Source organism: Atractosteus spatula, chromosome 4 (assembly GCF_055471065.1).
Source record: "Atractosteus spatula isolate fAtrSpa1 chromosome 4, fAtrSpa1.hap1, whole genome shotgun sequence".
Classification (NCBI taxonomy): domain Eukaryota; kingdom Metazoa; phylum Chordata; class Actinopteri; order Semionotiformes; family Lepisosteidae; genus Atractosteus; species Atractosteus spatula.
Window position 1 is genome coordinate 30,400,628 of NC_142709.1, and position 19,516 is coordinate 30,420,143.

Genomic DNA, 19,516 nt, shown 5'->3' on the forward strand with positions numbered 1-19,516 from the left:
TGATGTTAGATTGCAACCAACAGTAAGAATGTGAAACAATCTAGCCATTGGTAGAATGGGGAATAATCTCAACATTAACTAAATAGTTCCAGCATCTTTGTTGCTTTGAACCTTAATAATAATTCTGAAATCTTCACAGCTTTTACCACACTCAGAAAACAGTAACCACATACTGTTTACCAACCTGGTAGAGCTTCAGTGAGTTGACTGAAAACATCAGTTTGAAATTTAGACCGTCTCCTGCAGGTGCGATGCTTACAGATTTATATCACGTCTTCTTCATCAGTGCAGCTCATGAAGGAGAGTGTTATTTTAAGAAAGGTTTTAGAGTTTGAAGAGCTACTGTATAATGGGTAAAGATAAGTGGCACATCAGCAGGATGCTCTTTGCCTCAATAATGATTTATTAGAGGTGAAACAAACACAAGAAGCCTGGTTTTCTGTTGTTGGCACAGATCGCAGAGTAAGTGCTAGTGGATGAAACGTCTCTACCTGGCTACTCCTGAGAATCCAGACAATCAACAGCGTGCAGCTGGGCACAAACATTTATTTCTATACCACTGAAGTTTTTTTTTTCTTTTTCACTCAATCTGTTGATGAAATAGGAACGGTAAATTCACTTCCACTTTTTGAAAAGAGGAGCAGAAGAATGTGACATTAAATCTTTAATGACAGAGTAAATGCACTGAATGTGCTGGAGCTAGGAGAGAACATTGTCAACTGAGTCAAAATAGCAAATGCTTTTGTTTGCAAAATGCCTTTAAATTGAGATTTCATACTTAATAATTATTGCCTTCTGATTCTGTATAAAAAGAACATAAGCACAGAAGCTAGAGCAAAGAGCAAGAACACGTTGAAAGAAATCTAAAAGTTTACAAAAGTAAAACTTGCAGAATGTACATAATGCACAAATGAAACAATTCACTCAGGTCTAATAGACTAAATCGATTATATTATATAATATAAAATTATGGCAATTGGGAGCTGTGTACTCATCCAAAAATTGGGATAAATGTTAGCAACCTAAGAAGAAAAAAGAAAGCCATTTAGCTAGATCCTTTGGTTGCTAGTAGCTAATTGATTCAAGGTGCTTGTCCAGCCACTCTTCTTGAAATAAATAATACCAATTAAATTAACATGGCTGTCTCTCTTGATATTATTACACAAAGAAACTTGGGCGTAAACATCTAAGCATGGATATGAGAATATAAGAAGGGTGCAGATGAGAACCCTATTCTTATATTAAAATATATTACAGACTGAGATATGGGTGAAATGAAAAGACAATAACATTCTTTTATAGATTAAAGAAAAGAATGGATCAGGGTTACAGACAGAATGGGGTTCAGTTTAGAGTTGGGGTGAGGTATGGGTTAATTATGGGCAGGGTTTGGGTCTGGTTAGGCTAGTGTTACGCTTAGAACAATACCAGGGATAAGGTTTTAGTTAAAACACGGTTTAGTGAGCGTTTGGTTGGAGTTAAAGCTACATTTGAATTGTAATTTATGCTTTGGTTATATTTATGGAAATGCTAAGAGGCTTGGGTTAATCCCAGGTTTGTGTTAGGTTTGCAATGGTGGGAAGCTTATTACTTTATGTTACGCTGGGCAAGGTTAGCCTGAGTAATCCACAGCATGTCTTGGTTGTTCTGTATGTAGACCTCAATGCAGCCAGCTCTGAGCAATTGAGTAACTTGCTGCTTGCAGTACAGACAGGCTGTACTTTCAGGAAGGCTGTCAGTCTGTGGTAACCAATTTAAACTCATGCTTGTGAAGTCTAATTGTTTTATTATTTTGAATGCACAGTTTAATCTCTCAAACTGAATAGGGTGGTATTCCCAGTTGTTAAAGTAAACTGAGGAGATGAGGCCATCAAGTGTTTTGCGAGCTTACTACAAGAGAGAAATGTCCATTACTTCCTCATCACTTCATCATCAAAATAACTACAGGTATGGCATCTGTAGCACCTAGCGGATATTTGCATAAAATGGCTTAAATATAAATTACATACATTACAAAGGGATAATATGCGTTTTATAAAGTTTTTTATTGTGGTCAATAGCGAGTAGTTTAATAATATTAAAAAACTTGTTGTGCTGCACAGAATTATTTGGTTTTAATACATAAACTGGCACACTATTATAAACTCTCCTCATTTCAGTAAACTTGATGTACAGTATGTACACAATTCTCTGCATGGTCTCTAAATTGTGGAAGTTATTTGGATAGGTTTGCAACATGAAAATATCAATGCAATATCAATATTTTGAAATGTCTTTCAAAATCATCAACTTCTGCATTGTTTGCTGTTCTCCTGTACAGGAGTGTCATGTTAACCAGTGGGGTTGCCAGTAGTGTCCCTTGCATAACAACTGTGGTTTTCAGTCTTTGTCCTAGAATACTTACTGTATGCATCTTCTGATTTTCATTCCAACTGAGCTACAGTATTTTTTACTCAAGCTTATTAAGCCCTTACTTTTGAAAAAGACTTGAAAGTTTTTTTTTGAAACAGCAGAAAACTAGCTACAATTCTTCATGTTAAGCCCTTCTGTCCTTCAGAAAATAAGGTAACTGCACATATGTAGAACAAATACTTCCTGTGGGAATGATTAGCTGGGAGTGTGCCAGTAGTTTCATTAAGGTTTCAGTTAACACTGGACAAGAGGGTACTCCAGGATCAGAGTTCAGTATCACTGCCGTCCTAATGCTAATTAGTTGACTGCTGCCACCTAATGGCTGTTAACTTAATAATTGTTATTGAAGCACTTCAAAGAAAAAGGTGCTCTTTACCTCAGCTTCATATGTGTAACGGTCATTTAAAGTTAGAACCTTTTAATGTAACCAGCAAGCATATTCTCAATAAATAAATGAAAAACTTATTTTTCTTCATAAGTACCTGACTGCTTTTGTTTTTTGGAGGGTACTGTTTTCAATGTACCAAGCTGTTTTGTAAAACGCGATTAAGTGTGAAAAGCATTCAAATAAAGGTGGGAACTTCCCAAAGTGTAATTTGTGAACCCACACTTCTGAAGAAGGTTTGACTGTCAAAACATTGGTGTGTTTATCTTTCTTTCTATTTTTCTCTTCAGAATGGAATTCAGCACTACCTGTTCCATCAGCAAAGCCAGTTCTGACTAAGTCAAAGACAATGACAGTCTGTAGGAAAGAGTTAACAGAACTGCTAAAGAGAGCACAGTCTCTGGAACACAAACAACACAAACATTTAAGTGTAGGACCTGTTTTGCTGAGCAGTAACAAATCTGCATGTCAGTTTGGAAAGCCTAGCCTAGACCCATCATAGGATTCATTTGACAGATATCACAAGGTTTAGTCTTAAATTATGGTAAGGATAAGGGATGGGGTTAAGTCTGAATTTGTATTATTTTCATAGTTTAAAATTAGCTAATGAATGGGATCATGATTACAGTACATATTGGGTGAAGGTTGCAAAAAGGCTTAAGTTTCTGATTTTTCTAAATTTAAGGAACAGGAGATACATGTTCTTTAAAAGCTGAGGGAAAGGAAATAGGGACAGCCTTGTCCATTTGTTGGGCTTACTGTTAGGATGCTGTGTATAAAACGTTTGGAGAAGGCTTTTGGTTACTCTAAGGTTTGCCACTAGACTGAAACTGGAAGTGAAGGTTATGATTAGGGCACCTGTAAGTGTTGGACTAGAGATTGTCGTGGTGCAAGCCAAAGCTTTGGCCAGGGCGTCCTCTTTGAGGAAGCTAAATTGATTGGTCCGGTGGGTAATTCCACATTCAATTCAAGCTTTATTGTCCCCTAGGGGGAAATTTGTTTTACGGCACAGTCAAACAACACAATGACAAATACACATCATCAAAAGGGAAGAGAATACAGAAGTGTTACAGGAGAAAAGAAACAAGAGACAAGGTAGTTACTTTGCATTGTTTAAGAGTGTAATTGCAGTGGGATTTACACCTGGGGGCACAGAGGCGTCTCCCAGATGGGAGAAGTGTGAATTCACAATGGAGGGGGTGAGACACACACTCCCTGATGCTTTTGGCTTTCTTAGTCACCCTCTGTTTGTAAAGGATGCTTAAGCTGATTTGATTATTCCCAATTATTTTGCCACTTATATTCACTAATTTACCCAGCCTATTACAATTACCGGTACTTACAGTATGTTGCCAAACCAACAAGTGAAGCAGTATGTTAAGACACTTTCAGTGAATGATTTGTAGAAAAGTGTAAGGATAGTTTTATCTACCTTAAAGTACCTGAGTTTTCTAAGAAAGAAGAGTCTCTGTTGGCCTTTTTTATAGATAGTGTCACAACATTTGTCCCATTTTAGGTTTTTGTCAATGACCAGTCCCAAGTACTTATAGTCATCGACAATTTCAACAGGCTGACCATCAATTGTAGTGGGTTGAGGGGGTGTGGTATTTTTCCTAAAATCAATAACCAGTTCCTTTGTTTTTGAAACATTTAACTTTAGGGAGAACTTGTTGCACCAGTTAGTAAAATCATTTAGAATGGGCCCTTGATGGTATTCTGTGTCCTTTAATAAACTGAGCAGGACTGTGTCATCAGCAAACTTAATGAGATGTCTATCTGTGTGTTTGCTTATGCAATCATTGGTGTACAAAATGTACAGCAGAGGGGACAAGACACAGCCCTGTGGTGATCCAGTTGACGTATAGCGAATGTCAGATAAGCACTTCCCCAATTTGACCTGTTGAGACCTGTTAGTTAGGAAGTCTATCACCCACCTTATTAAGTTTTCATTCAGATTGAAGTGCTTTGAGAGTTTCTGTGCAAGCAACAATGGTTGTATTGTGTTGAAAGCAGAGGAGAAGTCAGCAAATAAAATCCTTACAAAGGTCCCCGTTTGGTCCAGATGTTGATAGACCAAATTTCACAAAGTGTATATTGCATCATCTACTCCCCTCCTTTCCCTGTATGCAAACTGCAGGGAGTCGATGAGGGCTTGTGTGCTCTTTGTGATGTGTTGCTTCACTATTCTCTCAAGAGTTTTCATTGGGAGAGAGGTGAGGGCTACCGGCCTGTAGCTGTTAAGGCCACTAGGCTTGTGGGTGGGCATTATCCACAGAGGTACATATGCCTTGGAATTTGTTAGCTTTGAATACGGTACAGCTTTTTCATACTCTTGCAATCATCTTGTTAATAGAGCTTTTATTTGGTTCACTGTCATTTGAACAATAGGAAAAAGTCTAGAGATGGAATCTCTGGGGCTAAGGATCTGCGCCTGTGACTGGAAGGTTGCCGGTTCGTATCCTGTTGCCGGCAGAGGAATCTTATTCCATTGGGCCCCTGAACAAGGCTCTTACTAACGTGCGCATAAAATCTGAAAAGCTTTTCCATTTATTAAGACAGAATTTGTTCTTCCATGCATTTTGTGATGGCTTTAACTCTGTATTAAAGAAAGCCAGAAGATGGCAGCATTATCTTTGGACTTTATCTTTTGATTTTTAAAGATAGTGGGGGTTTTTAGTATGCGTTTGTGCTCTGCTGGTGCAACAGCATGTTGTTCTAAGTATTTTTTATTTTTTAGAAATGGTTTTCACTTCAGTACTACATGAAGCAAGTATTAGAACTGCTTTCTGTGTCTGGTGAATGTTCATTCTAACTAAGTTCAGAAGAGTTAACGCATAATTAAATTGTCTAATGTTTCAGATTTAGGAATGCTTTTTCCTTTGTCTTTGTCAGAGCTCAGAAACCAGAATGTTTTTGCTGACTTTCTGCTGTAAGCTACTCTGTAGAATGGAGTTTCATTACTAAAAGAGACAAGATGATTCAAACATCAAACTTTAAGAAAATGCAAAGCAGCTTTATCATGAGATCAGTATATAAAATTTTTCGGTTAATTCGACGCTATATTTTTGTTTTTGTTCCAATGATACCACAATACTTCTTTAGAGAGCAGCAGAAGGTGTGGGAAAGACAGTGACATTCAACACATCAATGGTGATGGTCTTTGTTACAAAGAGCAAACAAATGACAATTTGTCATATGTAGAGAATACTATGGTGTGTGTTCTGCAATTTAAATGAACTGTCTTTCTCAGATTTCTTCATAGATGTTATTCCAAAATGTCCTCTTGTCTTGTAATTTACCTGTGTGACTTGACATGAGATTTCTGTGGTTTTCCTGTGGTTTTACAATGTCTGAACTGTGAGTTCACTATTGTTTCCCCAGGTTTGGGTCCCATACAGTATGTACGTATCTCTCAATGTTTTAATATACTTGTATATTAAATTCTCTAGGCTTTGCTCTACTGTTCCATTTTATACAAGGGACATTTCAGCAAACGTACTATCATAGGCATTAAGAAACAAGTTATAGGCTTCTTCCATGCTGAAAAGAGAAGAAAGAAAACACAATGTTTTGGCCATGGAGCCTTCTTCAGGTGGAGAAAAAATCGGAAACACTGTGTGTAGAGAACTTGGGGAGAGAATTCTAATGTGATGTTGACAAACAAAAGACCACAAGGAAGACCACTTCATCTTGTTTTCACTCTTTGTGGAGGTACAGTGCATATAAAAAGTCTACACATCCTTATTGAAATTGCAGGGTTTTGTGAAGTGAAGCCAGAGATCAAGATAAATCATGTCAGACATTTTTACATCTTTAATGTCACCTTGCAACCAACAAAATTCAAGGGAAAAACAAACAGATAATTATTGTGAAAAATAACTGAAATTAAAAAACCTACACACCCTTTTATAATGGTTCAGGTTCAGGTGTTCAAGTGGGTAGCTGTGTCAGCATGCGTAGGCTGCAATTTCAATAAGGGTATGTAGACTTTTTATATCCACTGTATGTGTCTGCACAAGTTTTTACACCTTCATGTCACACAACTGGTAATCCCTAATAACAAGCCGGCTATAGACACATGTGTCTGCTTAATCACAGGAACAGTCAAAATCAAACTTTACCAGTCACTTTTCTCTTTTTACAGTTTAGTTTTTAATGCTAAAGTGTGATAAGAGCCCCATATGTCCTCTGTTTATATGTTTCCTGATATACCAAACTGGGAGAGGTGTTACTTTCTTTCTTCTCTTTCTTCTAAGTTCTGCTTTCTTTACATCGAGCAGCCTCTAAAGAATTTTCTGGGAAACTTGATGTATTATAACCATTCTGCTGATAACATTTACGTGATCAGCAGAGCCTCCATCAGGTTCATGATCATGATCTTTATTTTTTGATTGATTGGGTGTCAGAATTGGTCTTTGATTGCTTGACAAATGCTGCTCTGATTTACATAACTTTTCTACTCTTTAACTGGGAAAATACCTTTTCTGTCATAATTCATTACAGTTTTTTGTATAATCCTATAAGCAAAAGATATAGTACTTTCATCAAACCGAATCTCCCAAGATTATCTATGGACTATATTAATTTCAGTTGCCCACCACCAATGACTGGAACCATTTGCAGGTTATTTTGAAACTATCCACCCTCTTTTTTTCGATTATATGATTAAATCTTTAATGCCTGACACTTACACTCACTAATACTCCTACGACTTGTCATATTTTTTCCATTTTTTTATTGTTCTTATCTTTTTGTCTCTGCTTTGTTTTTCTGTGATACAATTCTCTTAGCATCTTGGCCAAGTTGTTATTGTACACAAGAATTAGAAAGAATTCATATTATTATTTTTAATTGTTGTAAAGGTTTAAAAATACAGTCTCATCCAAAATATAAGAAATGGGTCAGTATCTGAACAATCACTGTTTGTAAAACAAACATGCTTGTCAGCTTTCCTAGCATAAGATGGAACATTTGGCTCTAATTACATTTCTGAAACTTTGCCCTCATCAATATCTGTGATATATTTTTAAAGAGAAGGCAGCTATCTCTTTAAGAGTACACAGATATATTGCCTAAGAAACTACCCCAGTCTGAGTGTTTTTCATACATTTAGAATAATTAGAAGAAGGAAAGAATGTTGCAAGAAAATGTCACAAATACACAAGTATAGTGCTGTACTGTAAATTAACTACTTCAGCAATATGCAGTTTCCTAGGTAAATGAGTACTGATTTTTATTTGCTGCAATCACCCTTATGGTTTACAGCTGTTTTATAGGATGGATGAAATTAATATTAGTTACATGCATTTTCTCTTCAGAGCAGAAAAACACATGTGGAACCTTTTTCTGTTGTGAAGTATAGAAGAATACCAAGGGACTTTTCTTCTTGTGTTTGGTTGTTGTGAAGTCCCCACTGACTGACTCATAAAGTATGCTGTCGGGATCTTCTTAATGTAACTGGAAATGTGGGAAGATGCCTAGTTCTTTTGGTCAGTCCTGTCTTTTATCACTGTATAGAGATATTATGATTAGCCATACCTTTTGCCTTCCGTGCCTTTTGAAGTGATTCTAGAGTAGTTAAAGAGTTAGCCTTTCTAAAGTGATTTCCAGTAAACAGAAAGAGACTTCTGTATGAACAAAGTATGTGCAGAGCTAGTTCTGTTGTTTAAAAAAGGATAATGCAAAAACAACAACAATTTGGGACACCTTTTTTTTAAGCCAAGACTACAATATCTATCGAGTTTTCTCTTTCGCTTATTTAAGGTTATAGAGCTGCAAAACAAAGCACAAATAAAAGCTAATCATTTAAAGAAAAGAAAAATGTGCCATTGCATATCCATAGTGAGTATAAATATAACAAGTATACATTTTTATTTCTCCTTGAAACATTGCAATGTAAGATAGTACTTAGAATATTAAGGAACAAGTAATAGGTTTATTCCATGCTGAAAAAAAGAAAAAAGAAAACACAACGTTTCGGCCGTGGAGCCTTCTCCCATACTAATATTTTGAATGACAAAAATAATTTAAACATAATTACATAGAGCAAATACCTCACAGGTCATAGAGACAAGTATACAATACATTGAAGGTTTAACAGTAATGTTCATTAGTTTCTTACAGAATCAATATGTTGCCTACACTGACAAAATTAATCCTTTATTTTAAATTATGTTTTGAATTTGTTGAAACAATTACAACATTTATAATTATGAGAAACAACTGATTATTTATATTACATTATTTCTGTAAATGCATACCAGCTTTTTACACAATATGCGAACAAAATGTTCTTTAATCTTTAGATCTGCAGAGTTAGGTACATTTTGCAGATGCAAGCTCCAAAATGCACAGATGTTATCTCAAAACATGCACAATAATAATACCTCCAGGTACCTTGCAGGTTATTTGTCATGCAGAAATATACCCTATTTTTTTCATAACCAGTAAATGAGCTATCTATAGGATAACTACAATAAAGAGTTCTGAGGAGGGGCACAGTTCTTATATCTTTCCACATTGCTTGCTGGTAATGATGTCTTATTTGCTTTAAAAAGGGTCGGTGCATTGCATAGTGCTATATATCCTCATGACAACACAGGTAGATAGTTAAAATGATAATCTTTTGTTTTCGCACATTGTAGTATCAAAAAAATGTATGTTTTGGAAAATGAATATGAGTACAAAAGTAACCTTGCTCTGAAAGCTTTTTATTGATCCTCAGTTATAACAATTATAATAGCTCTGTGGATGAGCTTCAGAAACACCCACCATTTCTAATAGCTAATTTTTAGATCATTATTAAATAAAATCCAAACAGTGCAACATATTTAGTATGTCCCAGAAATACATTAACCACAATATGGAAACATATTTTTTTTGTGTATTAATGTAAGAAAACAATAATTGGGCCATACCTTCTCTGAGGCAGAATTGTCTTTTTTAATTTACAGTTCTGATCACCACAATACAAAAATTCCAGAAAGGCTTTCCTAGAAAGCATTCAAAGAAGAGAAACCAAAATAATCTGAGTTCTACAGGAAATGTCATACACAGAAAGGTGAAAGGGAACTGATTCACTTCAGCCCTAGCCTCTACAAGGAGACTTCATTTAAGTATTCAAAACTATTGAGAAGTCAATACTAGAGTTTATTTTTACACTCAGTTGAAAAAAACAGGGATGGCACTGTGGCACAGTAATTAACATTGCTGCTGGGGCCCTGGGTTCAATTCCTAGGGTGCTATCTGTGTGGAGTTTGTATGTTCTCCCCATGTTCATGGGGGTTTTCTTCAACAGTTCAAAGACATGCTGGAAGGTTAATTGGCTTCTGGGAAAATTGGGCCTGGTTTGAGTGTGTGTGTGTTTGTGTCTGTGGGTGCGCTACAATGGACTGGTGTCCCGGCCAGGGTGTACCCTACCCTGTGCTCGTTGTTTGCTGGGATAGGCTGCAGCTCTTCCGCAACCCTGGATTGGATACAATAGATTAGAATGTGGATGGCTGGATGAAAAAGAGAACACAAGTGCACAAGCAGTGTATGTTGGTCTAAAACATGCATATACAGTGTTTTTTGCAAGAGTGGTGGGTGTCTGCAACAAGATGTGAAGCCATGTTGCCAAAGCTGATTCAAGCAAACTTCAAGAAACAGACGGATAACATTCTCCGATCAATAAGCTGCCAACAACCAAATGGGTTGACTAGCCTCATGTCATGAGTGATATGCTCATGACAATGATGAAATATGCAAGTGTTGGAAGTGTTGCTTTTAGCTGCAGTGACTGCTATCATCTCCAAAAAGTGTTGTTCCAAGAGGAAGGAGCACTGGCAGTGTTAATAATAATAATAATAATAATAAACTTTATTTTATATAGCGCCTTTAAAGGTGGCTTCTCAAAGCGCTTTACAGAATGAGAACAATAATAAATAAAAAGAATACACAAGATAAAACACAATTACAATATACAGAGGAGACCGTGGATGGTGGTACTAGGAAAAGCAGAGAGGTGAAGAATGGAACCAGTTAAGTAAAGGCTCTTCTAAAGAAGAAGGTTTTGAGTCTGGATTTGAAGGAGTTTAGAGAAGGTGACTCTCTGATATCCTTGGGCAGAGAGTTCCAGCTTAGGGGCATAACAGGAGAAGGCTCTGTCACCCACACAATGTAGACTGGCTTTGGGGACAGTTAGGAGACCAGAATTAGAAGAGCAAAGGTTGCAAGGTGGGGAGTAAGGCGATAATAGTTCAGATGGGTACTGAGGTGCCAAGCCATGCAGAGCCTTATAGGTGAGCATGAGGATTTTAAAGTCCACACGGAATTTGACAGGAAGCCAGTGCAAGGACTCCAGGATAGGAGTAATGTGATCACTTGCACTATACCAGGTCAGGATCCTTGCTGCTGAATTTTGGACATACTGCAGTTTGTTCAAAGTAGATTTAGATACCCCAGCAAGTAGAGCATTACAGTAGTCAATTCGAGAGAACACAAATGTGTTAATCAGCTTTTCAGCCACAGTTAGTGATAGCATAGGACTTAGTCTAGCGATATTTCCGAGGTGAAAAAAGGTTGTTTTGACAATATGCTGCACACGTGGGTCGAATGTTAATGTCACTCCAAGGTTTTTCAATTTAGACTGAAGCTCAAGTACAGAACCATCTACAGATAGGGTTACAGGACTGGCTTTGCGAAGTTGATGGGGGGTGCCAATAAGCATGACCTCTGTCTTGTCACAGTTAAGATGAAGGAAATTTTGAGTCGTACAAGTTTTTATGTCAGAGATGCAATTAGATAGAATAGAGACAGCCACATCAGTGTCCGGTTTGGTATGGATGTATATAGTGTTAGAGGATTTAGACTAATAGTCAGTCTTCAAGACCAATGCATGAAGGAGATTAATGTTGAAACTCCTCTTTATTGTTGTGAAGAAAACCGATGACATAGCAGTGAGCACACTTCCACAAAGCTTCCACTTGTGTCCTCTGGTTTATGTTTCAATCATCATGAAGAAGTCCACTTGGTTGGCTTTGTCAGTGCCTTGGAGGATTTTATGTAGTTGGATTAAGTCCTCTTGTAATTTTCTTGGCTCAGGACTCAGAAGTACATTTCCTTCAGTCTGTCAGTGTAGTACATTCCCTTAAGGCCCAGAATGCGTCTGGTTGCTCTTCCCTGGACTATTTCAGTAGAGCAATGTTTTTTTTCTAAAATGTGATGACAAACATTGTACAGAAGATTATAAAAAAGGTATTACTAGTGCATTATAATTGTTTTTGCTACCTGCATGCAAAACACTACATTTGTATACATTAAGTGCTATTTGCTAGTTGTTTTGGCCAGTCTTGAATTTTACCTAAATCTTTTTGATTCTATCTGCTGCTTTTACATCTGGGGAGCCCAACTCCAGTCCCTCAAAGGCCTCTGTCCAGCACTTTTATTGTTTCTTTAAATCTACAGCTATAGCTGCAAGAAGAAGCTTTTCACTTGTCCAAGTAAGCAAATACTGAGTTAAATAAGGTCATTCAGGGCTCAGGAGGAAATTAAACCAGAAGCCTTCAGACCTTCCTTGACTGGAGGTGTGTACCCCTGTTCTGCAGTGCTAATCCTCCTAATTTGGTATCATGTTCAGTTTGACTAGTGTACAATCTATACCAAAATCTGGATCAGTGATGTGATCTAGAAAGTGTAAGTCAGGTAAAGTGAAATACTGAGTAAATCAATGTGTTGCTGGTCCTGGAGGACCAGTGAGTCTGTGAACCAATTGGTTGGTAACTAGCTGATTTACCTCATTAAGAGCTGGACTGGAATGATAAATTCAACACACACTGGCACTCCAGAATCACCTGTATAAATAATCACAAGCCCTTTATTACATATTCAACCGATTCTGCAGGAACACATATCTTTAAAAGAGCCATGGTCCGAAACAGAAACAGAAACAGCAATGAACAGCACACTACAGAAAGCATGGTGAAGGGTCTAGCTCTTTTAAAAAAATGTTTATTAAATATAGTAAAGTTTTTAGTCGGTGATGATTGTAAGTTTATGCACATGTTTCACAAGTTTATCATTCACATGATCTGAGGTTGGCGTGAGCGTGGCTGTCGCTTTTCAAAGGGGACTGGCCATGAACGAAAACCAAGTGTCAGGATGACATGAGGCTTTTCAACTGCGTCACTTCCATTCCAGCAACATCTTGTGTAGAGTGTGACCAAAAAATTCCCCAGTAGTACAGTACCATACAGTATCAAAATCAATAAAATTGATGGTACAGCTTTAAGACAACATAGATTTAAGACTTTCATATTCGCGACAGAGTGTATTTTTGGTGCGCCTCACCAAGAAAATAATTCTAAGAGCTACCGGTGCTGAGCAGCTCATTGTTTTGAGCTTGTTCTACAGTAGATGTGTACTTCACATACGCATGTCTACAAAAAGCTTGGGTTTTGATCTATATTTAGAGTTGTGGCAACACAATACATTTTAAGTGCGGCGAAAGACCATCTGCTTTTGCTTTTTTTAAGCAGCGGAGTTAAAAAAAAAACATTGCCAAAGCGTGCGGGCGTAGGTATAATGTTAGAAGGCTATATAGGACAGGAAGGCGAACGTACAGGCAAAGCGTGACAGTTTCCAAGTAAATCTTCATCTCCACACTCCGCACTTTTATCAAGGGGGGGACAACTTCACGGAGGCTTATCAGCCTCAGTCACCCACACACATCTCTGTAGTGGCTGACAAAGGTGTATGGAGGGGGAATTCAGATTCACTTTCGAAATTTTTCCCTCTTTAATTTATGTCTCTTGTCATGTAAACCGACACAGTAAATAATATTTTATGTGAAAAGTCTGATGTTCTAAAGAAAGCAGGCAAACACATTAAGTGACTGTAAAGTGACAATCCTGCTGTTTTTTCATTTCAACCATTCTACTTTTCTGTCTTAGTTTTTGAAGCTAGAAATAACATTTGCAGTACACATTTTCTTCAAATATTTCTTTAATTGAAGTATTTTGTTGGCCTTCATTGGAGTGACTTAGAATGCAATAGCTACCAGCACGCTTACCAGAACTATTGTTTCATTTCTTTTTTTTACTTTTTCCTCTTACTTTACATTATGTTGACAAATGGAAGTTTGCCCCGACAGAGTTTTGGACAATTTTATCAAACCGACAGATAGTTCCTCAGAAAGAATAATTTTGTGAATTACTAGATTGCATAATAGGCTGGACTGTACTATAGAAAAGCGTGGAAAATATATCAAATGGCCTTGATAACAAAAATAAATTTAAAAAAAAATGGAAGTCTTCATAAAATTGGAGATTAAGAATTGTCTTACGATCAAAGAAATCTCAGAATTGCGTAACAAACACAGCAAATGCTGAAAAGTAAAGGTGTTATCCACAAAATATACTAAAAGACATCAACATATACCAGTCATATTGAAACTGTGGAAGGTGAAACAGGCAAACACCATTTGTAAGCAATGTAAGCACCATGTAAGAAGCAAATGACTCTTTAGAGAAGTACATTTAGTATTAATATTTGTACTACTATTAATAAATATTTAAAATGTAAAATTATTTTTGTCACATTGCACTTCCTGTCTTAAAATAGCACAAATTGTAACAAAACAGCTTAATGCTAACATTTGAATAATAATAGTTGCTTATTTCATAAATAAGCAGGCAAATATATAGCTCTAATAATTCAGTTATGATGGGTTATGATGAGTGGAGGCCATTTGGCCCTTTTGAGATATAGATGGCAGATGTGATTTATTAGTGTGGTAGTATTTTAACATCACTTTTAAGCTTCGGTTCCCTTGAAGTCCAGTACCAGTTGCAGGTCCTGGGCTTTACAGAGAAAAAGTGGTCTGCTGTAAGAACATAAGCAAGGTCATTTGACCTATCTAACTTTTCTGCCTGTTAGTAGAAAAGAGTATCTAAAATTTCATTCAGCCATCTAGATGGACAATCCCCAGTTTGAACTAAATCCACTTAGCTTGGAGGCTATTCAAAACAGCCAAACAAGTTGTGCTTCCTATTGTCCACCTTAAATGTACATATGCCATCATAATTACCTTCTGAGCTTGACATAGTCCAGTGGTCAGTACAGTATGTGCTTTAGCATGTTACTGTACAGTATATACAGTATATATAAGTCCAAATATCCTGCCTTGTTCTTGACCAGCAATTTAGTTCCTTTCTCCTGTTTGCATTCTGTTCTAAAGGGAAGAGTTCTCTGAATTCTTTCTAAGGCTGTAATATCCTTTTTTGTTCATAATTCAGTATATTTAACTTACTGAGAGTACAACAGAGTTTGGTGTGAATGTATCAGGCAAACACATACTGTAGAACCAGAACTAGAAGCTTCATTGTGCTTGACGGCACAAATGTTGAGATGTACTGCAAAAAAACAATGACTTTCTGCTTTCTTTTTCAGGAGTAATTTCTACAATGGCAGTGACCTTAATAATGTTCATTGCTGAGTGTTGTTGTACTTCCCATTCCCCCTTACCTATTGAAAAAGCATTTTCTTACTACATTATCGCTGATTTCCTTTCTGATGGGGAAAAAGTCAGATTTCTGCTACTTCCCAAGTGATTTCTGGCACCAATGTAAAATAAAAGCAGGAGTAGTGTGAATTTTATTCAATTGCAGATCTGTAGTATGTACAGTAGTATGATCCCTGTAATGTATCCTACCAAAATCCACCTGTGATTTGTTTTTGCATTTTGTCTGCTCAATCATTCCTTTTTTGTGTGTTTTACCCAAACCCCTAACAGAATGTGATTGCTTGTTTTGCTTTAAAAAATCCTAGGAGCTTAGTGCATTGTTTCGAACCGGATATACTGGTATTATAAAAAAATAGCTAACAGTTTAACACTTATTGATGTGTTAAACCGTCAGTTGTACCCATTTGCGAATGACTCAGAAGAAAGGTGGGGGGGAATTATAGCTACTGTACCTGCATTAGATGAGGATTTAGATTTAAAATGTTATCTCAGGCTGGTTGTGGAGATTCATGGTATTGAACACATTTTTGTTTCCACTTGGGGAGAGAATCATTTCAAAGAACAGGCTAGGCCATATCTCCCTGAATATAGAAGCTAAAAAACCTCACCAGTCACAGGTAGGATAACTAAATACAATATAAAACAGGGGGATATGTACTGCGGTTCACTGTCATGTCATGGGGTGATTTGAGAAGCTTGAGGCCTCCTACCTTCAGATGCCCAAATAATAATTTGATCCCACAACCAAACTCCCCCAGATTTACCATATTGTGATTGAGGAATGGTAATGTAGTCATTTTTAAATAAAAATCAAGAAAATCACCAATTGTTTTGTATTATTTACCCACTCACAATGGAATTGCCAGCTGTTTATCATCTTGACTGACCACAGCAGTGGTCTGCTGATGATAAGCTGGCTTGAGAGCTTCTGAATGCAGTCCTCTGACACAGTGAACTGTTTGCATCATACAGTATGTTATTTGACTGCTGCAGACACCTGAGTGTCTTACAGGAGGTAAGCTGGAGTGGAGATACATCTCTTACTGTCAACATTGCAAGTCTGTAGACAACTTGCACATCCCAGTTTGCTTGAACACTGGCCCAGCCTAATCAAAGCAGATGTGTGCACTACAGAATAGGACGGTGTCAGCAGGTGAAATTTGGCTCAGTGGTTGAAATATGAAACACTTTGCAGCTGCTTTCAGATATTTGTTTAACAAAATTGGATGGATATAGTTTCAAATTAGAGACTGTGGTTTAGTAAATATAATTAGCTGAGTCTTAAGTAAAAATGAAGCATGTGAGAATATGGCATATGACTTATTTATATTCACTGGCACAGCTCTGGTGAAAGAGTAATTAAACATAGTCAAACCTTTGACAAGACAAATAAATATATACAGTATGAGCAATAAAATATCATTACACAAAACACTAAACAACATTCACCAGTTAGACTATAACACATAGACTATAATACATCTATGTGTTTCAGAGGCCTTTGTCATACAGACCTATAAACCCTGGATTTTACACCTGTAAAGTACTCTGAGAGCACTGGGCTCCAAAGTAACCATCCACAAAGAAAACAACTATGCATCTTACAACATGGATGTCCAAAAGTGAATGTGAATGAAAATCCATATTCTAAAGATGCATCATCAATCTGGAGAGAATTTTTTTTAGTTGGAGGATTCCTCAATACAGGAAATCAGCGTTCCCTAAAATAAACAGGACAGCAAGCTCTCTAAAATTACGTTCAGATTGCATATCAGAATCCGATGTCCAAAGCTGATCAGAAGGTCATCTCACTTGGCACAAGCTTTGAGGAAGAGGAGGGTGAAGGTGTTGTTCCTTTTTCTCTCTGTGTCTTCTCCTCTGTTTACTCCCTCTCGTTTGCTCACATCTTTCTGTCTTCCTTTCTTTGTCTTTTGTGCTGTCTATGGGTGTTAAAGGTTCTAATGATTTAGAGTGAAGTTTAATTAACCAGAGTAATCCACCAGAAACCCCCTTTGATCTTCTGTGTTCATCTTAGCCCACCTACAGCTAAGTAAACTTAGATTTTAGAATTGCAATCAGAATGTGAACTGCAAAAGTTATAGACTTTGATATTACTAGTTCATAATAATATACATTATGAATATATTTTCCCCCTTTAGAACTGGATGCATTCTAAACATTTCTACAATACTTTTCAAAACTTTTTGCTCCAGGGAAAAACCTCTGCTTTGTCAGTCACCAAATAAGATCCAAAGACTGTTCCCATCCTATCTTTTCTGACTATATTCTGTATTGGAAAAAAAAAGCTGAAGTTAAAAAAGTGAATTGCAAATAACAAATTCTAGGTATCTAGCACCTACAGTTGATAGACCTCCTGGTAAAAGTAAGGTTGCTGCTGGAAGAGGTGTTAATGTGGACCAACAGAAAGTGCTCATCCTGCGGTCTGTGAAAAAAGGGTCCGTCCTTTGGATGAGACATAAAACCAAGGACCCGGCTCTGTGGTCATTAAAAATCACAGAACTTTTCTTGAAAATAGAAGGATTTCTGGCTCAGTGTTTTGGCCAAATCTTCCCCTGGCCCTTACAATCATGATGGCATCCTAACAATCTCTGTCTATGAACTGGCTTAATTAATCTGTTCTCCTCTCCACTGATGTACTGGCATACTTTATTTTATGATAATTATTATTGTTGTTGTTGTTGTTATTATCCTTTCATTCGATGACACTTAAACCTTATAGGTCTATGGTAAGTTGAATTATTAAATTCTGATTTGTATTTCAAAATGTTGAAGTAACATATATATTGAATCTTTTTAAATAGATATTCAAGATTATAGACAATGTAGTTGAATCTTTTTGAGGCATTTTTAAAAGTTTAAAAGCCAGTATGGAAGTCTTCAATTTTAAATAAAGAACAATTTTAAATAAAACTCAGTTGTTTTCAGGGGTTCTAAAATCATTACAGTGCTCTAGTTTCATGATTCTAACACAATCTTGTGTAAAATGAAGGATGTGCTTATGCTTTCGAAAGGTCTGATGTTTCTGACACTTGTTGAATTGAAATTAGTTACTTCAGATAAGGCATCATTATAATTTTCACTACACATCAGGCATGAAGGGGAAAGACTCAGTATTCATATCTTCAGAAATTTCAGTTACTAATGATTCATTCTGTGACCATAGAAAATGTCTGTTTTATCAAAATGGAAATTAGATTTATAGATATAAACATGGCGTATGCCATTTTCATAGAACATGTTTTTCAAATGAAAGCACCTACATTCATTAGGTGTCCACGTTTTGGTGTATTTTTTTTTAAACGTAACATCTCAGAGGAAATTCTAAGATTTGCAACAGCTGTAAATTAGTTTAATTAATATAAGGCCAGTGTGTTGCTTTGATGAAGAGTGTATAGAAGATTACTTTTAATTTTAGTACTTTTCTTGATCATTTTAAAAGTTAAGCTATTTCCATAGATAGGGAATTAAATAGTTTTCGATTTAATTTTAAAGAATACAATTTTTTTCACATTTCAGTTTTCTTTACAGTAGCATGGTGTTTGGAATTTGACTAGGTATAATGTCCATTTTGATGGGTATTTTTTTAGTTTTTGCCAACAAGTCAATCTTTACTATTATGTTTTTACTTAAATCACTACTAGTTAGCAAACGGAATAATGTAACAAATGGAGAAAAGGAAAAAGTTTTAAAAGTAAACAGAAGTTGAGCTTTGATTGTATTTTTATTCTATCTATTCCCACAAATACTTAACTATGCAACAGGTTGCATATATTCTATTAGTAGAGTGAAAAGTACATTGAGAAAGACCAAATTAATTTATTGGTTAGTGGGTTAGATTTGAAAATGTTATCTTTCCTGCTTGAATTCGAAGACTGTTCTGAAGTACCTGCAGTAAATTTGACATTTGACATTATCGTCTAATGTTGAAGAACTAGAAGATTTCTAACCAACTATGCTTTTTAATTACTACTGACAAAGAAATTGCAACCTTTTTCTTATATAAAGAGAATATGAATGGGAGGAAAATGGCTCATTAAAATGTTTAGATTCTACAGTTAATATTGAAAACAGTTTCAGCATTTTGATATGGGACATGTTTCTACTTACTACTTAAATGAATTTTTTATGTTTTATGTGTGGTTTTACACCAGATATAAGCAAAAACATTTCTTGTTCAGATTTAATTATTTTTATGATAG